The sequence below is a fragment of the Bombyx mandarina genome, chromosome 22 (assembly GCF_030267445.1).
Source record: "Bombyx mandarina strain Sakado chromosome 22, ASM3026744v2".
NCBI lineage: Eukaryota > Metazoa > Arthropoda > Insecta > Lepidoptera > Bombycidae > Bombyx > Bombyx mandarina.
Genome location: NC_143228.1, coordinates 7666996 through 7686513, shown reverse-complemented (window position 1 = coordinate 7686513; position 19518 = coordinate 7666996). Strand labels below are relative to the sequence as shown.

Sequence of the window (19518 nt, the reverse complement as noted above, 5' to 3'; positions counted from 1 at the left end):
TGAGGAAACCGAAGCAAGAAGAAGAAGAGGTTCGTTAAAAAGGAAGACCAGGGGTTATATTCATTCGGCCTATTTCTACCTCGAAGAATTCATTCCAGCTTAAAGATTATTCATGCTAAAGACCGAATTGTTGTCACAGAGTGAGTGGTGGCAATTGCGGACTTTGGGAGCCGCTTAATCAGTATCTGCTAATCTTTTACACAGTCCCCATTCTCATTTCCTTCACGGAATCGATAGAAAACCGATATTATTCAATTGTATTTACGATTTAGGTTTACGTCGCTTTTGTTTTATTAGCTTTGGCAAGGAGAGCCTCATTTATATGCATTCAGGAAATTACGTGAAGAGAATCCGTTGAAAAGATTTAAGTTATTTGTAAAGCAGTCTAGTAACTGTTTTATCACGGGCTCTAGGATCGTTTTACATCGGTTTCGGTACTTTGAAACTCGGAGTCTGGAAGCACTTATTCTAATTCGTAAATGTTTCCGGTTCTCGTAATGTAGGATACGCAGCTTAGAGCCGCTGTATTAAAACTTTATTATTATTGAAGATATGTTTCTAAGCATATAGTTCATCAAGATAATTAAACCATACCAATTCCTAAATCTCAACTAGCATTGTGGCGATAGCTATTAAACAACACTAGCTATTTGACAGATGCCTGAATTTCGATTACGATATTTTCAAGAAAGTTTGCATATATTATGAAAGTTCCGAACAACAATATTCGGACCGTCGGTCTACCGAGTAATTTCACCCTTTCCTTTGTCGTTAATCCTTTTTTTTTGTTGTTAATCCTCCCACAACATCATTAATTACTTTCAAAAGAATTTTCTTCAGTTTTCACGAGTTGTAGATGTAATCAGAACTACTTTTACGTTTTTTTCTCGCATTTTTTATGGTCATTATGTTATTTCCGACGTTAATTTTAACACATTAGTGGCACCACGAAAACTGGAAAGCATCCGAAATCACAGAAATAATAAAACGGCAATATAAAACGCCGTAAAAGTCTTTTGGAATTATAATTTCAAAAGGATAAATCATGATCGCGTGCGTTTAATCACACCATACTTAATTGCTTTAATAGAAAATACATCAACGCCAGTTGTAAGTCTGTAAGTATCGAGTAAATTTCATATAATCGTTATTCTAAAATATAATAATTGCCGTCGTTTTTTTATTATTACGTTCATAAAGTTTCCTACAGTACCCGGTATCTATACTAATATTATAAAGAGGAAAGATTTGTTTGTTTGTTTGTTTGTTTCGAATAGGCTCCGAAACTCCTGGACCGATTTGAAAAATTCTTTTTCCATTAGAAGCCGACATTGTCCCTGATGAACATGCAACTTTTTTTTTTTTTTTTTTTTTATGTGCGTTTTAATGTTTCCGAAGCGAAGCGAGGGCGGGCCGCTAGTTTAATATATATAACAGTGGAATAGTTTACGTGTAGTACATAGGAAGTTTTTTTTAAAATTTAATTTACACTAGCTTGTTTAATACTTACAAGGACACTGACATATTTTTTAAATTTCTTTGATTGAAAGAGATACTTTAATCTATATATTTTTTTTCTTTTTAGTTAGATTTTGACTTTAAAACACTTTTTTTACTAACTAATTTAAATTCAAAACATGCAGGTAGTTATGACTTAAGCACTATTATGTCTTGTAGTCTTGTTTGTCAATGTGGTGTATAACAATCCGAGCCGAACAACAAGTTTTCAGAGATGAATATTAGTTCCTAGAAAAATACGCAATGCTTATTAAATGGACAGGTAGCATCGATGAAAGGAGTACCAAGTCACAGGTTGAACATTTTTGTTTATATTTTTCGGGTGGACCAAGGTATTTTATTTGTCAACACAATATTCAAATATCGAATATTGAAAAATAGTTTTTATTAAAAATAGTAATTTTTTTTTGTGCAATGGGTGTATCACGCCTCACCCAGTAATTAGTACTTACTAAACTAGTTTACGGACATCACGATATAATACCGTAAGACACCTTGAGACATGTGGTCTAAGACTCACTTGTGTTGTATAACGGTTCTCCGTGCGATCAATCTAGAATGCATAACTCCTTCGCGGTAAAATTAGGCAGGACGGTGGAACCTTGGGTAGATGCGGGCTTACTAATATGACTAAAATAACTATTAGAATGAGTAAAATATAACTTAAAATTGTTTAATTGCAATGCAAATGCAAAATTATTTCCGAGAAATATAATTCCTGTTTAAAATTGTTTTTTAATTCCACACAAAGTAATCGATATTCTAGGCTGTATTACACTAACATTTGCATATTAATGTAAGTTTACATGCAACCGAGATGTTGTGGTGCAACGAGCTGATTAGCTACGGTACTTTCTCCTTGAAAGTATTGGAGTTGCACGATAATGGAATACAATCCAATTACAATACGGATAGTTAATTGATTGTTGCCGGTGTCAGTATAGGATCGATTTCAAGCAAAAACCTGGAAAATTGGAATCAAATTAGGCAGTCTGATGAAATTACTTGTTTTTGAAGTGAAAACTTCTTTAGAATCGTTGTGATTTCAAACCGGATGCAACGGAAAAAACGACAGATAAGAGACACAAATACAAAAATGTGTAGGATGAAGCCAGCAAAGAATGAGACAGAAATATACATACTATTTAATACAGCGCCATCTGTGAGATTTTTTAATACTAACGTGTGTATGAAAGCTCTTGTTAATTTAGGATTATACGTGAAATTAAAATATCAATTCACAGAGGGCGCTATCTTACAATTATTTACTAATGACAAAATTTTACATATACTTAAGACGTTTAGGATAATTGTATTTTAATTTTGGAAGGTTTCACTTCTACCACTTCTGAATTGCACACATTTTGTTTTTTTTTTATACTGCTCTTATAGGTAGACGAGCATATGGCCCACCAGATGGTGTGTGGTTACCGTCACACATGGACGGCAGCAATGCCAGGGGTAGAGCCAAGCCGCTGCCTGCCGTTAAGTATTCGGCACAAGCCTTGTGTAAAAAAGGACATGTCATAGCGCTCGGGAAACACCGTAGAGGGGAGCTAATTTCAAAGCCGGCTGATACTTGGAAAAAAGATCTCAAAATGCAAAATGAACACACATAGGATCTGAGTTCGGATTCATAGTTGTATTGAAAAATTTTTTTATTAAAACTGGAGCCCATGGCTTTTCCGCGGCAGATATAGACCGAATAACAGTGCTTACCAGTGCAGGATATGATTTCCGACTATTTAATGCTAACGTTGTATTTTTCTTAACGATTTTCAATAGTGCGCCTTTTCTTGTATCTTGTTGGATCTATATTCAACTACGCTCCACGTATACGGCTATATATTATTATGTTTTATAGTTTCAGAAATGCTATGCTAGAAACTCCTACACACTGGCTGAGCTGCCTCTATGGTTTAAGGTGTATTTAGTACTCAAAATATAATAATTGCCCATATTTCATATTATTATATTAAATTTTTGTGATATTTCAAGTTATATTAATAATTGTTTTATTATTTTTAAATTTCCATTTAAATATAACAAACTGTAATAGGTTTTCAAGTATATCTTTCGCTTTCTCTGCAAAGTGAATGTAATCAGTGCCAAAGAGCATTTTTTTTTTTTTTTTTTGTTGCTTAGATGGGTGGACGAGTTCACAGCCCACCTGGTGTTAAGTGGTTACTGGAGCCCATAGACATCTACAACGTAAATGCGCCACCCACCTTGAGATATAAGTTCTAAGGTCTCAGAATAGTGACAACGGCTACCCCACCCTTCGAACCGAAACGCATTACTGCTTCACGGCGGAAATAGGCGGGGTGGTGGTACCTACCCGTGCGGACTCCCAAGAGGTCCTACCACCAGTGATTACGCAAATTATAATTTTGCGGGTTTGATTTTTATTACACGATGTTATTCCTTCACCGTGGAAGTCAATCGTGAACATTTGTTGAGTACGTATTTCATTAGAAAAATTGGTACCCGCCTGCGGGATTCGAACACCGGTGCATCGCTACACACGAATGCACCGGACGTCTTATCCTTTAGGCCACGACGACTTTTTTTTATAAATTTATTTTAGTAGCTATCTCGGCTTATTTTTTTAAGCCTTCGGTTTCATTAAAATTACGCGTCAATTTAAAAATATTACTATGTGTATAACAAACGTTATACAAATGTTGTGACAAAACCTGCACAAGTCGTGATGCTGATCAATATACTCATGATATGATGATAATACATGAATACACGTATATTATATATGCACACATATTCATGATTACTAAGCCTTAGTACAACTTAGGTAACATAAATTGACTTGTTTAACTATCTAAAATCTTGCAGCTTCAAACTTCATTAGTATGCACGATTAAATGATTAAACACGATAATTATCAACATTTCCTAACCGTCACGACTTGTGCGTGTTTATTTCGTCATATCAAATAACATAATAATATTTTTCATTTATACGTAACTTTTAAAGAAAACATAACGTAGTGTATTTAAAAAAAAATAAACAACACAAGCAGACTTGCACAGCACTAGGTATCGTGAAATAATATTGCTTACAAGTAAGTAATGATTAAAAGGCAAAGAAAGTAAGGATTTCCAATGAATCGACCTGTTGCCGAGAAATAATCGGCTTATCTTGACGAACGAGCCTTGGAGCTAACCTGTATGGTAGTCGATCAACCAAAGTAATGAGGTCACGACTGCGGGAGAAAGCTCCCGCGTTTATTCTAGAGTATTAACTTTTTTGATTCTAAAATAGACTGACATTTTGTTTTGTAATGATGTTAGCTGAGAGAGATGTTTTATACAGTGGGTATCTTTAATGGCGTCATTGTGATCGATTTCAGAAATTGTTTTTTTTTTGTTTTTTGATGATGTCAAGTGATATTCGCATTATAGCGGTTGCTTATGCGAGTATTATAGGAATTATTAAGGGAAGAAAGTAAGGGGAGTAATGGACTGAAATGTATATTTAAAATTTTTGAAATTTGTGTTCATCAATCATCAGTGATTGAGAAGTGAGTGACTAAAGTGAATAAAGATTAGTTTAATAAATATTAGTTTATTTTTGTAATAAATATAAAATGTGTCTTTGAATCAGTTCGAATTTGTCAAACGATGATTGTAATTTTTATGTCAAGGAAAATTGTTAAATTTGCAAGTCACTACGAGCATTTGAATGTTACTAAATCATATTTTGCTAGATGCAACTAATCTATGGCACTTATATTCAATGTATTAAATTGGTTCTAGTCATCAAATCAATAGGGGGATACACATATTTTTTAATTGAAATTACAATCAAGTATCCTATTTTTAATTATTGTGAGACTAGATGAATTTAGAATAGTACTAGAGGATAAAATCAGTTAAATGAGTTCCGTATTCGTGCCAACACTGACGTAACCGATAAGGCGAGAAATATGCGGGTTTGTTCGGTCTGTACGTGATACTAATATCTCATAAAGATTCTATCGGTTCGACGTTCGTTTAAAACACTGCCTTTCTTGAAATGAAGTAATCAAATATAATCCAGTATTGTAGCTTTTAGTAAAATATATATTTTTTATTGTTTAGATGGGTGGACGAGCTCACGGCCTACCGGCGTTAAGTGGTCACCGGGGCTCATAGCAATCCAAAATGTAAATGCCACCTTGAGATATGAGGTCTAAGTCTCAGTTTCACAATAAAACGGCTGCACCACCCTTCAAACCGAAACGCATTACTGCTTCACAGCAGAAATAGGCAGGGTGGTGGTACCTACTTGTGCGGGCTCACAAGACGTCCTACCATCAGTAATTACACAAATTATAATTTTTGGGGGTTTTATTTTTTATTACATTACCTTGTTATTCCTTCACAGTTGAAGTTATTTGTGAACATTTGTTAAGTAAGTTAAGAAACCAGCCTAGACGACGCCTTGTGATAGTCCACATTCGTTGAGCAATTATATATATTACCTATTTCTTTTATCGTCAAATCAATACTTTCTGTTAATTTTTTGCAAGAGATTATTTTGGTTCGAATTCATTACAGATTTATTTGAAACTTTTGGATTTTAATTGTGTTGATGATTGTTCCTAATTTACTCAATTTTGGCAGTCATTTTTTTTAATAAATAAAAATGTCTACAAAGTTAGTAAGCAATTTTAAAAACTACTTTTATAATAATATTTTTACGGTTTTTCTATTTTTAGGAAAGTAAAAATATAAATGTTTCGCCTACAATCAATTCGAACGAAATGTTTGTTATTAAAATCAATTGATTCCTCGTCGTGGGTGGTGAGTAATACCGAAGACTCATAGGGCCCATTGTTGATATGAATTAATAGAAGCAATCTTCAGCTAGGTTAAGTTCACGGCGTGTTATTGTGATACACTTGAAGTTACAATTTTGTCACAAAAAGGAGTAACAGCGGACAGCAATGGTTGAAAAAATTATGGTTATAAACCTCTATCAACGAAATAAAAGTAGAATTTGGTAACTGCCAAAAAGACAGTATTCCATTAAATTAATTAAAAAATATTAGTGTTTCACAAGGATTTATACGCATAAAATTTGATATCATTTGAAAACACATTGAATTTTTGCTTTCAATTCATTAGGGTCTGTTAGATCTTGTACAATCAAAAATAAATACGAATAAATTATTTGTTCTGATTCTACGCGTACGGGCGGGCGCGTCTTTTATCTAAATTGAAGTTTTGTGAAGTTGTTTGTTATTGTAATTTTTGCGATTCTTATCAAATAGCACAGATACGACTATCCATCAATACGATCAAGATACGACAGACGGCGTGAGAGTATACAATACAAATTAAGCGATTTCACATTTTTCGAATAATAATAATTAACATGTCGTAAAGTTGTAAAAGTGATCAGTTACCGAATAATAGCTTTGTTCTAATGTGCACTTAAAGTGTTATGAGCTCGTAGTATATCGTAAATCTTAGTGTTCACATTTCAAAACAGAGTTAAACTCAAGAAGCTTGCACCATTGATTACGATTAGAATACACACTACGCTAGTGAAAAGGTCTCACGATTAAGCAATTTTGGAATCTGTGTCATGAGAGTAGTCGGTGCAGTGCAAGATGGAAAGTAAATGCAATGTCCTTCTGTTTCTTCTGGGTTTGTGCTTGTAGCAAGTAACGAGTTACTGTATAGCATTGTAATGAGATATTACAGGGTGACGACAGGGCGTTGTGAGTGACTACGCGATCTTAGTGTAATGAATCAGTAGGTAATTTATGCTAGGCAGCTGACTGTCTATAAAATTTTTCACAACCTCTTGCTTGCGGACAGACTTTGATTCTGATCAAAAGTGGCAGGAGTTGCGACATTGTGTAACTTCGGTATTTAAAGGAAATGCTTTAAAGGTCGATAACCCATGATTTTCACTTCGGAGTAACAAACTATGCATTTCACAATGTAAAAAATATTTCGAAAGCAGTTTAACAGTATCACGACTAAGATTGTTTAAGTGAAAAGTTTTGATTTTTTTAAAGTTCATTCATAGTTTAAGTCACATTTTTCCAAAATATACAAAGTGTAAGTTCATATTATTTCACTTTTATTTCTTTAATTTAAGATAATATAATACGGTCAGGTTTACGTCTACAGGAGTGGGTCACTGACAGCCAGCGAAAGTATTTGTTTTCTCCTGAGACTCAGTCTGGTTTAGCTTCTCAGTATAGAATTTCATTCTAACCAGCTTGTTGAAAGTTATTAGAAAATTTATCACTAATAGGTGAATTTTCTGTTCTGTTTAATAAACAGTGTTTTCTCTCTGATATTTTGAATATTTTCCGTCAGATCAAATACAAATTGTATGAAAAAAAAAACTATTACGATTTTTTATAAATTTGATAGTTTCAAACAGACCGTTACTGACAGTACTTTTTTCGAAAAAAGCGGCGCGATACGGTAACCCCTTATCGTGGCCGCCGGTAATTACATACATACCTGATTCAAACGACAAAACGGTAAACAGTCGCCGTCGCCCTAAGCACGTCATTTCGGATCCTCCCGATCGACTATCAGTGCTATTAGGCATTCCAAGCATCGGTCACCATTTATCGTTAATACCGTTGAATGCGACGAAGGGTTCGTCATGAAAACTAACCCAGTGACACAGTACATTGAGTTTCTCGCCGGATCTTTTCAGTGGGTCGCGATTCCGATCCAGTGGTAGATTCGGTGAAGCACTGCTCTTGCTAGGGCAGATTTTAGCGAAGTCTCCCAAACAGAGTTCCGCGAACTCGCCTACACATTCGGTGAAGCTAGCTTGAAGCTAACCCCTCGAGATTACTAGCAATAGATAGATAAAAAATAGACAATTAGGAACATAATGGTAAGATTTTAGAATAGTTCTAGTTTTATTAAGTGTATCTGTTTTGTATACTACTTACATCAAGGACATACATATGTAAGCTTGTAGTATAATGGTTTGGAAAAAAAAATACAATATTTATTAATATGGTAAATTGCTCCAATGAGTTTCCCGAATATAGGCAGCAAGATTTTCGTATGTTAATATGTTCAGACGATGCAATTCATATGATTATCGTTTTATTATTGAGCTCACGACCTATTTGATGTTAACTGCTTAACGGTAACTTGTTCGGTGCAACGGTTGTCCTAGTCCTTAAACTACAACGCGTGTATGTTTCGTTGAAGAAATAAATGTGTGGTAGTACCCATCCACGCGGGATTGCGGGATTGCGGAATCAGCAAGTTAGATAGAACAATATATGCCTGTACTCTGACTAATAACGTAATGACTAGGAAGTAGACTTAGTGTAAATCGCACACACGTATCTCGTGATTAATAGCTGAGAGATAAAAGGATGGATTATGATGGCTTGAATTTTCGTAATCACGACCCAAATCTATTCTTTCAGGCAACGACAAAAAGTAGCATCAATGAAGCTGTTAAAAAGAGAACTTTCAAAGGTTAGATTTACTTATTTGGTGGTGTAAGCTCGTTCAGTAATTTGGTTTGCATTAGGCAAGATGATAGATTCTAACTCGTTTCCAATAGGTATATGCATTCTCAGTTTATGTGTCACGCGAGTGTAATTAATTACTTTTATTTAGTAAAATGTAAGTGAAAAGTTAAAGAACCACGCGTATTGTGTAAAGTGAGTCCAACGCTACAAAACGATTGCCATTCTGTGATCGTTGGAGCTGAAACATCGGCCGTTACTACGTTTAGCACGCTCTGATTATCAAAATAAATTACCGAAGTCTCCAAGTCTTTACCCTGTGGCCAATGTTATCATATTATAAGCGGTGCTTTTCAGGAAGTGTAAAGGGAAAAAGGGAATTATGATTCGCGAGTTCTTTGGTGCCCCCGGAAAATATGTCTAATTAAAATAAAATAAGCTTGTCGGTTTGGTTGGTATGTTTTTAAAATTCTGTAGTTAAAAAGCATAAAAAAAAATGTTGGGTTCGCTAACTTTCAATTTTTTTTTTTTTTATTGCTTAGATGGGTGGACGAGCTCACAGCCCACCTGGTGTTAAGTGGTTACTGGAGCCCATAGACATCTACAACGTAAATGCGCCACCCACCTTGAGATATAAGTTCTAAGGTCTCAGTATAGTTACAACGGCTACCCAACCCTTCAAACCGAAACGCATTACTGCTTCACGGGAGAAATAGGCAGGGCGGTGGTACCTACCCGTGCGGACTCACAAGAGGTCCTACCACCAGTGAATTCCATTTATTCCATTTTACTCAGAAACTGTAGGCATCGATCGCGTTGATGAAATTTAGAAGGTAAGTGTATTCTGTAATCTGTTATATAATAATAACAACGATGTGACATTAATAACATGAAAACTAAAATAGTCAGAGGTGGTACACACCAGGATTCGAAAGATCAACAGCCGCAGAGGTCCTCAAATTTTCGTTCATTTAATTTTGAGGAGCATAATAACAGTTGTTTTGAGTAATTTTCTCGATTTTGACGAGAGTTGTAGACATAATTAAAACCAATTTTACGGTTTAATTTCGATTTTTTTTTATCGCGTCTCTTCAGTCGTCCACGAAAACTGTAAAATATTCGAATTGCCGTCTATAAAATAGTGTCAATATTAAACACGTGATTAAATCGTAAAAGTAGTTTTAATTATGTTTTGAGTCTTTTTTTCTGTATTTCAGTGTGACTATGTTCATGTAGGACCTCTTGTGAGTCCGCACGGGTAGGTACCACCATCCTGCCTATTTCTGTCGTGAAGCAGTAATGCGTTTCGGTTTGAAGGGTGGGGCAGCCGTTGTAACTATACTGAGACCTTAGAACTTATCTCAAGGTGGGTGGCGCATTTACGTTGTAGATGTCTATGGGCTCGAGTAACCACTTAGGACCAGGTGGGCTGTGAGCTCATCCACCCATCTAAGCAATAAAAAAAATGCATGAAACTAAAAAATCTTATTCAATGTTTTTATTTATTTTGAGCCTTCAAGGTGGATGTTTAGCTCATTTATAGTACCGTGAATGGTTTACTGTGCGTCAGTCACACCTTCACGATTATTTCGTTCAATTTTTAAAGACTTAAAAATACAATAGAATCCATTACTTATGTTTACTATCGTATTTACACTATAAAAATTATCATTGATGCAACATCACGGAAACAGCAGTTGCAGTATACCGTGATTAAGTATTATGAGGCACAACAGTTTGGGAGCATCAGAGTAGAACTTGCAACGTAACTTCGTGTGTGTTATGTCATGCATAACATATTGGTGTCGGCTGTAGTGTTGGTCATTAGGCCAAGATTTGAGGTTCGAATAATTCAAAGAAAATAGTTGATGGCGAATGATTGAAACAATCACGAACGACGATTGAAGGCCTGTGCTAGACAAAGTTCTACGGCGTCTATTGCGTTACAAAACCGCTTAATGTGTTTCATGTTGTTCAAAATTTATTTCCGCGTACTAAAGAAAAATGTCAGTGGGTCATCATCGGCGCATAAAGCAATTTAGGTTCTTTTGAGTAAGTAGTTTCTGCGGTTTGAATTCACCATTAATTTCACAGAATCTAGTCTATTCAAAACGCTTATAGTATGCAAATGTTGTTGCAATGAATATTTTGCAAGATTTGAAAACCTTGGTGCATTTCTTACTCGAGATCTTAGAAAAAGTTTATGGACTTTAGGCTTATTGTTTGTAAACAATATGTTACACGTGCAACGTAGTAAGCCAGCCTGCGATGAATATGTAGACAATTAGAGTTTTTATGTCTATGTCTTAATGAAGTACCGCTATTTATTTATAAAAGACAGTAGCCGATTTAGCTCAGTAGTAATACGTTATGTGTCATTGTTCATACAGCAGTTATGATTATCGCGTTGCAAACGTTCAAAGCGTTTTTGCTTTGTGAATATTTTAATTTTTCACTAACGTGCAATCTAATGATGCAGGTTATTTTTTTTCGTTCCCTTATGAGTTTTGATTATTTCTTTTAGAATCTACAAGAAACGCGCCGGGCTGCGAAATCAAAATTTTTGTAAATAAAAAAAAACAATATTCAAATTAGACACACAATTTAAACAAGTTATATTGGTAATGGATTATGCCTTTCCAGTAATTTTTTGTATATAATCCAGTTGGAATTCAAGTTTATAAGTGAACCAATACTAATATTATGATAATATGTTACATACTACATTAGATTACATATTCGATTCTTGTCCATCCAATTTGAGTATTTTGCACTATATAAAAATTTCCGGGTTTCATTGTTGAATGTTAATATTAGGTACTATTTAAATAACCACTAAGACAATGGGATCACAAGATTCCTACGTTTATTGTGTGGAAATCATACACGTCATATGAAGACTTATATTGTCAGTCACGTTTTGACTTTTGCATTTAGATTCAGAGCAGACTAAATACGAACGGTCATAAAGTTAGTTATTCTTGAGATTATTGCCATTAATATAAACCGAAAGATATCCACTGCTGGATATAGGCCTATTCTTCGCCTCAAAGATCATACTTGCATAAAGCAGATCTTCGATAGTGAATTAATCTAGTAAAGTCCTAGAGAAAATGAAAAAAAAACAGTAAATAATTTACAATTGAGGCGGTCAGCGCAAAAGTGGCCTAGTAAGAAGTTTTGATGCAAAAGGTCAAACTGGAATCGATTTCTAGAATCTATAGTATGAACTACCGCATTTAGATTAGTATATCGATTAGTATTCGAATCTTATGCTATAAATAGATTTATAATATGATGAATCAAGCATCCAATCAATGGCTTCTTGAAGAAATATAATATATATAATATTATGTATAAGTAGAAAATAAAAAAGTTGAAATATAATATTAGCAACCACATATATTTAGGATTCATATGCATATTATTAAAAAATGAAATAAAAAAACCCTTTTATTCCGTGCAATTTTTTTTTTCATAATTATTTTATATGCATAGACCCCTCTCAGGTGAAGGCCTCCTCCAAAGATTTCCATTTTGTTTTTTCTCTGGCAACATAATTCCAGTGTGGTCTTACAACATTTCTAATGTGGTCCTCCCAACGCGTGTACAGTCTACCGATGCGCCGCTTGCCCTGTGGACCGTCCCATGCAGTTACTTAAAATTTTCATCTTCCATCTCCGAGTCATGCTATGTCGCCAGCCCATTTAAATTTCAGTCTTTAAGCATATTTGAGAGCGTCCACTATTTTGGTTATGCTTCTTATCTTTCTATGACAGATTCTGTGTGTTTTTCTTGTGTTAAGTAGGTATACTGCGTTCCATTCCCCTCTGGCACGATATTATTTTATTTTTTATGTTACACGTAAATTTCCACGTCTGGCAAGCGTATGTAAGACATGGTAAAATACAGGTGTCCATCATTTTCTTTTCACATAGATATTAAAGCCTCTGTAATTTTGCGAGGCAGATTGGTTATTGCCATAGAAAATAAGCTGCTTTATAGTTCACTGGGAGGTATTTTTCGTTGTACAAGGACATTCGTAAACTCCGAGAAAAATTATCTATTTAACTAAACTAAACGAATTAGATATGCTAGTGTTTATGAAAAAATCTCAGAAGATACCTAATGAATATGACGTCGCATGAGTTGAGCAATTTTACATTTTTATCCATTGAACTCAATTACCGTATTCATGATTTTTTGAACAATATAATGCACTATTTCATTTTAGAAATTTGTCCGTAAGAAATCAGCATAAGTCATTTCAATGGGATACGTAGGTTGAGTTTTATTTTTTGAAATTTTTTGGGTTTTCTTTATGAGACCTGAATGTGAGGCGACTAACGTGTTTAAAATGAAATTTTAATTTGTTGTTTTTTTTTTTTATAAAAAAAATGACAATCGAGAAAATTGTATTTGAACGAAGCAGTGAATTATAGCTTTGAACATGCTATACGTTTCATGAACACAATTTTCACATAACATGGTTCAGTAATTACGCAGTTTGCACGTAACACCAGGAAAGCTAAAGAACCATTTGTTTATCACGCCGCCACGTGATAAATTACATGTTTAAGTTACTGACAACAACATACAAGAAAACAGTTTTATGCGCTACACGCGTCGTAATTCAATGGTACAATATCCAAAAGATAGTTTGAAATAAAAAAAAAAATATTTTTTTTTGTTTGGTGGTGCTTTTGGTGGTGGTGTTTTATTATTAAAGTTAGAGTTAAGTTTCATAATCTATTTCTTTAATGTGTCATTAAATGCTCTAAGGTATTTATCATTTCGTTATGTTTTCGAGCCCCATTAACCAGAATTAACACGGATATCTTTCGTTTCGGACACAGTTCAAGGATATGGTGTACCTACAAGGAACCCTATGTGAAATGTTTTGTATTTATTACTGAAAGCGTATTTACTCAAAAGTAAAAAATAAACAGGAATAATCAAAGACGACTATTTTTCGCTTTTGGCGCTTGATAGTGAATTGTAAATGAATGGTTTATAAAAGTAGGTATTGCGAATAACTTTTTAAACAATGTAAATGCATCGCCATTGTTTGCAGGAACTGAAAATTCTTTAGTATTACGTTATTTCACATCAAGAGGCAGGAAAGAAAATCGACCTACTTCTTTTCATTGAATAACAATAAAAGAAATGGCAAGAATGAGAACAATTACTTAACGTCTGGATTGCTTTAAAAATTTCAAACAATTTTATATTATTGTCAAATTAATTTGCAATGAAATTCCTGTTTTGTAAAGCTAATATGGATACCAAACACTTGATTTAATTTACTATTTCACTTACTTATTAGCCAATTTAATGTAATTTACGAACGCGGTTTTGAACACTATTGTCGCATATGTTATCTATCTATCTATCTATCTATATATATAAAAATGAATTGCTGTTCGTTAGTCTCGCTAAAACTCGAGAGCGGCTGGACCGATTTGGCTAATTTTGGTCTTGAATTATTTGTGGAAGTCCAGAGTAGGTTTAAAAGGTGGATAAATATGAAAATGCTCAGAATTGAATAAAAATAACAATTTTGTGTTTCCCCCAAATGTTTAATGTTTAATGTGTCCCCCAAAAGTTTAGGTCTTTTATTTATCGATTGAGGCACTACGAAGTCTGCCGGGTCAGCTAGTTATTAATAACGACAATGTATGCCTAATTAGTTGCCAACCAAGCACGAGCGAATTTTGAGCAGTATAATGGTATAGCAAGGTATTGTTTAGAAATACTGCTTTTTCTCTGTCAGTTAGCGTCATTTCACAAACAGACCGAAGAATCTTAACGAAGCGTTCTCGTCGATACAGTTTTAAAATTTTGTTGATTTTCAAAGGTTCCAGTGATTAGAAAGCGTTTTGTGTTGCAAGCAGCGAAGACCCGATGGGACCGCTGCTGCTTGCTTAACACTACATACGTGATTGGAATACACAGTGGACAACGCCAAGGCAAAACAACAATTGTGCAATTGTGTTTGTTTTTATTACGATCTTCGAATAAAATGAGAGTATAGAATGTGAGATGAACTTTATACTGGACTATATACTATCAGTCTACCTATAGTGATAGTAGCTTCCTAGAGTAAGTAGAGTGAGGTAATATTTACCGTTGATATTCTGTAAGAATTAGGAATGTTTTCTTTAAAAAAAACAGTCACGTAAATTATAGAATGTATACAATTCGCTACAATCCTTGTTAGAAGGTCCCATGGTCGAATTTTCTCTGGTCTAATAGAGACCGAAAATAAATGCATGCAAGACAAGCTATATTTAGTCCACACCAACCTCGACCAAGAATTGAATAACTCCATAGTTTATAGTGATTAGGGTCCTTATTAATAAACAAAGGGATTCTGTTAGTTCGATGAGATCATCTATATACAATAAACAGAAAAAAGATAAATTCTTCCCTTTCTTTTATTTTACCTCTCTCTTGGTGGATCGATTTTCTTTTTTGTTTAGGGCGCTTATTGACGAGATTTTGTACAATCAATAAAGTTTAGCTTTTTCAAATGATCAAAAATGACAATAAAATAAAACCAAAAAAAGTATTGGATCTAAACTTTGAGTTTTTTGTGATTGCCGTCAACTTTGGACCGCTGGGCGAATATTAGTTAAATTGTATCTTTAAAATGTGTCTTTGAGTACTATGAGACTATGAGAAAGTTTGTGAGAATACAATGCGGTGGTTGAACGGTATGTTTGTTTTATCATAACTCATTCAAAACAATATCTACAAAATAATATGCTGGTATCGCTAGTAATTACTGCGTGAAAACCAAGGTATTAAAAAGGTATAAAATGTATTTTGATGTTAACGTTTAGTTTATCTATATATTAATATGTAAAGCAAAAACTTTGTATTCCTTTTTACGAAAATTGCGCGGACAGAAGAGTATGAAATTTTCCACACTTATAGAGAATATAGAAAAGAAGTGCACAATGCTATTTTTTTTTTAATAATGCATAAAATATACATTAAATCAATAAAGGAAACATTACACACCTACCATGTATTTGACACACACACGCATGCATACTATTTATTTATTGTCAAACTTTTGTTCTTGACGTGGTCAAATTGAGAATAGATTACATATTGTTTATTTTTATTAATATTTTTCTATAGTGTAGTCTTGGCCATAATAGTGTAGAAACTTACAATTCCAATTAATTATAGTCGAATTTCGACTACAGCGGGACCTCTAGTGATTTTAGATTTATGTTGACGTTTGGTTGTTTCAGTAAGAAAATAATTTCTCCACTATTGAAAAGAACATAGGCAGATTTGTTCCAGATCCGCAAACATGTATAAACACTTTGTCATAACGCTGTTTCACGACAGCGATGCGACACGCTAACCCCTTTTTCGTGGCCGCCGCTAATTACAACCCTGACCCGGCTCACGAAGCATCCTACCACGATCCACTCTTGGTACTGTTGAAGGCTCTAACGCTAAGCGCTAGCCAGCAGCCAAAGCATAAGTCACCGACCTATAGCATTAGTCCGCTGAGTTATTCGCTAGATCTTTTCAGCGGGTTAGAACTCCGATACGGTCGTAAAGCAAAGCAGTTGCTCTTGAGCTGTTAGCCTTTCTTTAGAGGCGCTCGGGCAGCTAATAGCAAATTCTTTCACCCCTCTGCGGAGCCCTCGAGTTCGCTGACCCATCTTGAAGTTGGAAAGGCCTTTATCTCAAATTAAAACATCGTAAGCTAAGCCTCCAAGGTATTTCTAATAATGCCTTTAATTAATAACTCTAATTTGGTGCAGTTTAGTTTTTGCCGAAATAAATAAAAGATATCCTTTATAAAAAGACATTTATTTGTAAATCCTATTTGGAAGAAGTGTCTCCTTATTCACTACATATTTATTATTGTATGTATTTTTTATTTCAATTAAACTTTATGTTTGTGAATGTTGCATAAATTATTAGGTCTTGTGAAATATGAATTTCAGAAGGTTGTTGTAGAGCGCCAAATACTGTTGGCTCAATTAAATTAATGTAGATTTATGTAAATTAATACTGGTACATATTGATCAATCCAGAATAATTATGAACATTAATCACTCATGGTGTAAAAATTTAAAAGTTAATGTTTAATCCCAATGAATGTACATAACATTTATTAAAGTTCGTTTTGAGGTGTATGAGCGCAACTTTTGTATGAATCGTTGCTAGTAAATTACGAAATTAGCAATGTTTCTTTAGATATTTGGTTTTTTTTTCCTTGTATATAATTGAAAAGGAGATACATATATGTAACTTCTTAAAGTACCGCGTTATTTTCTTTTAATATTTTGTGATTTATAACTATATTCTTGCGTACGTAAAAGTAAAAACAACTTCCCATAGATTCTGTATTATTATATCAGTCAAATGTTCTCATATTATTGTGGGTATTAGTTTAATATGTGAAGATCAGTTTCGTTGGGGAATATGCGATTTTATGACGGCGAGTTTGGTTTTTGTTTTATTTATGTTGTGTCAACAGAAATTGAAACTGTAAAAATTAGTAATGACGGCTTACCAAACTGGTAAAAGACAGCCTTCACTTTTCAGTTCAAAAACACTTGAAAAAAATATATTGTCTTTCAAGTACACAAAAGTCCACACGAACGAACTTAATTGCAACCTGTTACCGAACAATTCTATATAACGTCGGTTTTATTAGTTTGTATATATCCACATCGAATTAAAATGGCTTTAAATGGAGTCACGTAATTTTTTACGTATCGAATGTTGTAACTTAAAAGAATGACGTGAAACGCGTGCGCGACGCGGGAAAGTGCGGTTCTGACTGTCTGTGGCCAGCCCCAGCCCAGCGCCGTCGACCAGCAAGCAGACCGGCTGCAGACGCTGCAACACTTTCATTGTAACTTCGAGGACTTATGTGGCCATCAATTATTGTTTTTTTTCCATTTTAATTTGCTATTAACATTGTATCTTGTAGGCCTCTCTCTCTAACCGTGATTAAAGATTTTGAAATTAGATTTATATTCGCCGCGATCTTACCGTGACTTTACGATAGTTTGGTTTCGAAAAAGTATCTAATGTAAAGTATGGAATTAAATGAACAGATACATCTACATCATCATACATACGACCAGGACTTCATCCACCAATTGCCATTACTAGCCCTATTATCCAACCCCATTAATAATGCTGATAAATTATTAATGTTTTTTCTACATTCTCCTCTCATTCCTAACACTGGCTGAGACGAGTTTATTTTCTCATTTAGGTTAATAAAAATAATTTATTTTATTAAAAAATATTTGATAGATAGGTAGGTACTACTGAAATAATCAAAGATTTATAGGAAAACTTTAAACTTTTTTACTGGTGGTAGGACCACTTGTGAGTCCGCACGGGTAGGTACCACCACCCTGCCTATTTCTGCCGTGAAGCAGTAATGCGTTTCGGTTTGAAGGGTGGGGCAGCCGTTGTAACTATACTGAGACTTTAGAACTTGTATCTCAAGGTGGGTGGCGCGTCTACGTTGTAGATGTCTATGGGCTCCAGTAACCACTTAACACCAGGTGGGATGTGAGCTCGTCCACCCAACTAAGCAATAAAAAAAAAAAAGAAAAAATAAAAAGAAATCGCAGCCTCGTCAAAGTAGACTTGCCAATAAAAATAAAACAAGAAATCTACACTCAGAGAAAAGTGGAACAAAATCGATTGGTTTACTTGAGAGATCGTTTAAAATGCTTGATAGAGAATGCGACCACTGAGGGAAGCAGACCGTAGATTAAATGTATGATGTTTATTAGCCTTGACCGAAAACGTATTTAAAAAACGGATATTACTTAATAATTTATTTTACAACCTTCATTTCAACTGTGCATTTGCCGCAGAAGGAAAGGTAAGCCGTAATAAGTTCGTTCTCCGATCGATGCAATAAAGTACATAATGATTTTGATTTGTAAGCGAATTCGAATTTTTGAGGATTTTATTCTGGATTTATATCGATAATTAGAAGCAGCGTACAATAGTTTTCGCGGTCAGGATTAATAGATTCATTCGATTAGAAAGTTGCTCTAAATTTAATGAAAATCAAGTTATTCAAATTATGGAAGATTAAATTTTTTCCTGCTACGCCGCGCCGGACGGGTAACTGAGCTCACGGGTTCAACCTGAGAGAATTTTCTAACAGTAGCCCTAGCAAGAGCAGTCTTTCGCAGAATCTACCTCCGGATCGGAATCGCGACCAACCGAGAAGATCCGGCGAGAAACTCAGTGGGCTGTGCCTATGGGTTGGTTCGCCCATTGAACTCTACGTCGTAATCGACGAGTTCGACGAGGACGGTGACCGGTGCTTGAGAGGTCTAAAAGCACCGAAAGTGAATCCGGGGGATCCGACAACACATGTTTCGTGCGACGTTTTTGTGTCGCGCCGCTTTTTCGAAGTAGCGTTCTGACGTTTCCTTAAGATACTTACGTATCGGTACTGAATTTAGGTCGTCGTGAAGACCTACATTCTTCACATATCACGGCGCTCCGACGGCTAT

General features: G+C 34.7%; 1 protein-coding gene across 3 annotated transcripts in view; it reads right to left on the bottom strand.

Annotated features, from left to right (window-relative positions):
• LOC114250846 (pancreatic triacylglycerol lipase) overlaps window positions 1-17826 on the bottom strand; it is a 40024-nt gene extending 22198 nt beyond the window's left edge. For 2 of the 3 annotated variants that reach the window (XM_028184891.2, XM_028184892.2), the window contains exon 1: window positions 17535-17822. The gene's annotated coding sequence lies outside the window, so the exon portion shown is untranslated. Of the gene's footprint in view, window positions 1-17534 lie in introns of all 3 variants that reach the window. The other variant, XR_016325106.1, reaches the window with a different exon arrangement.
• Between the last annotated feature and the right edge of the window lie 1692 nt (window positions 17827-19518).